Genomic DNA, 2,697 nt, shown 5'->3' on the forward strand with positions numbered 1-2,697 from the left:
CTTGAGCTAGAAACTGCTAATCTAGTTTGCTTGGCCTAACCAATACTTATATTTTTGCACGTGCTTTCACCCTTTAGTTTTGGTGCTCTAAATCAGCTGTTATTAATCCGAATGATAAGAAACTGAAAACTGTCTACTATCACTCTTAGTTGAAACTGTGTTAAAAATTTAGACCGATAGCTCATGTGACTCTTTGCTTAGGCGTGCGCAAAAATTTTGATCAAAACTGATCGGCTTTTGTTGAATAACTTTGCACATATGGTTTATATTTAGACCAAATTTGACACCTAACTGTAGTTTGTAAAGTTCTGTCAGTGTACCAAATTTGAAGAAAATCCATAAAAGTTAAGTATGTTTTTCTGTCAAATAAAATTTCCGTACTTTTGGTACGAAAAAAAAATGGGAAGAAATTCAATCAAAATTTGAGATTTTATGTCTTGTGTATTTATTTCCTGACGAATTCCCTTGAAATTTGGCATGTGAATCTAGGGTCCAGGAGAACATATTCACTGAAAATATGTGATATTTTTAATTATCTGAGGGTAGCGGGCTCGAATCCCCGTCCCACCAAATGTCCTCGCCCTTTCAGCCGTGGGGGCGTTATAATGTGACGGTCAATCCCACTATTCGTTGATAAAAAAAAGTGGTCCAAGAGTTGGTAGTGGGTGGTAATCATTAACTGTCTTCCCTCTAGTTTTTCACTGCTAAATTAGGGACGGCTAGCGCAGATAGCACTCGTGTAGCTTTGAGCGAAATTCAAAACAAACAAACTCTTCAGGTAAGCTGTAAATAAAAGTACCACATATGTAAAAGTATATTCTGCAGGTTTGCGCGAAATTCAAAACAAATCAAACCAAATCTTCGTAAATCATATTCACATGCTTTTGTTATGAAACATCGTTTACGTGCAATGAATTAAAGAAGCTTGATATTATAACTAAATCCAGATCGATAACTCAAAGCTGAAGAAAAACAGACATAATTAGCTTCTGTTTTTATCAAGGAATATTTAAACCTGACATGGTGCGAGTTTCTCGTTATTGGTCAGTCTGTCGGTTCTAACTCACCAAATATAGTAATACACTCTACTCATTGTCAGCCATAAACTGATATCGGTGACAGGTATCAGTTTGTTATCCAGTTGTGTGGGTAGTTTTTTCCAAAAGTAATAGCAAGAAATACTACAGTTTTTTTATTATAAAAACAACTTCTGTGACCAGGTAGATACCTATGACGATCACTCTTGCGTAATCTCCAGAACGTAGGGTATATTTGGTTGATATAAACCAGGTTCGAATTAAAAACTTGGGGGATGGGATTTGTAGGAAACCCTCAGAACTGAACTACTATTTAGTCTTAGTTATTAAATACAGTTTGGGCAATGAATAAGATAATGTAAAAATAATAATTATAGTATTTATAATGAATCCAAATAAAAACAAAAAATATATAATATAGATATAATGACAACGAACATTTTTGTTAAATGGCTGAACAAGCAAGTTATGAGAACATGTTATTAAAAAATTACAAAACAATATATTTATATAAAACGACTCAAATCGCTGTTGTCATAGTGACGCAGTTTGAAACACGTTTTTCAGTAAAACATCTTTTTTTTTCTCTCTTTGTCAAGGGACTCCTTCGATCCAGAGAACCACGGGGCAGTGCCCCCCCACATACACACATACTTAATCCTGCACTAATATAAGCATCCATGTTGTATTAATTAACGAGTTAATCCAAGTACCTCTCAAACTGCATCAAATGCTAGAACATAAAGATCCCCCTTCCATTAGCAACAAAGTGAAACGAATTGCCCATTTTTAACAACCCAAGATCGAATGAGTCGTAATATTTCCAGTTCAAAAATACCTTAAAATACTTGAGTGGTGAGGATGTTGTTGGTATCCGTAAAGTTATGAATTGTTAAGTCACTTTAGAAATATTTGGACTTTCATAATCTCATAAAATTGAATATAAGAAGCATATTTGACTTTCAACAAGGCAGATTAGTTATGTAATGGTGTAACACACCTAAGCTGCCGAATTAATAAGGCTTTTTAGGCCTAACAAAAGTAATTAAAACCACTCTTGATGCAAATATGTGTTCTTTTTTCTCTCTTTCATACTCCTCTGTAACGGGCAAAAATGCATTCAGGTGTGATTTGAATCGCTCTTCTTAGGCTTAACTATATAATATAACCTGAAAATATCACTGTTATTCACCAGCTGTGCCAGTCGAACGGCATTTTTTGTCGGAGGTATAAGTGCCGGAAGAATGCCAAATAACTGTTTGTGTATTTAGGTGTTCGCACAATCGGTCTTTTTTCATAGGTATGTAACTAATAATAATTTTGTGTTTACTTTTAAGTAATAGGTCGTCAAGAAATTGATGTGGCGTTTTGGAACACTTTTATTAACCACCCCCCACAAAAAACATACATCACGTATAATAGTTAAACGAACCACCTAAACGTCACGTTAGTGTAGCCTATATAATGTGTAAAGCTTAGTATACTCTAATCCCTTATAGTGATGGCACACAGCGAGACACATATTCGGTATGTAATGCTGTTTGAATACAAGAAGGGAAACAACGCCTCTTTTGCCGCAAAGAACATCAAATAAGTTTATGGAAATGTTTTGGTCGTTCGTGTCAGCGATGGTTCAGCATATTTCGTTCAGGTGACTTTG

General features: G+C 35.0%; 1 protein-coding gene across 1 annotated transcript in view; it reads left to right on the forward strand.

Annotated features, from left to right (window-relative positions):
* LOC106461932 (tRNA methyltransferase 10 homolog B-like) overlaps positions 1–2,697 on the forward strand; it is a gene marked incomplete at its 5' end in the record, with an annotated part of 133,364 nt that overhangs the window by 84,231 nt on the left and 46,436 nt on the right. The window lies entirely within an intron of this gene.

This window comes from Limulus polyphemus, unplaced genomic scaffold (assembly GCF_000517525.1).
Source record: "Limulus polyphemus unplaced genomic scaffold, Limulus_polyphemus-2.1.2 Scaffold1061, whole genome shotgun sequence".
Classification (NCBI taxonomy): Eukaryota; Metazoa; Arthropoda; class Merostomata; order Xiphosura; family Limulidae; genus Limulus; species Limulus polyphemus.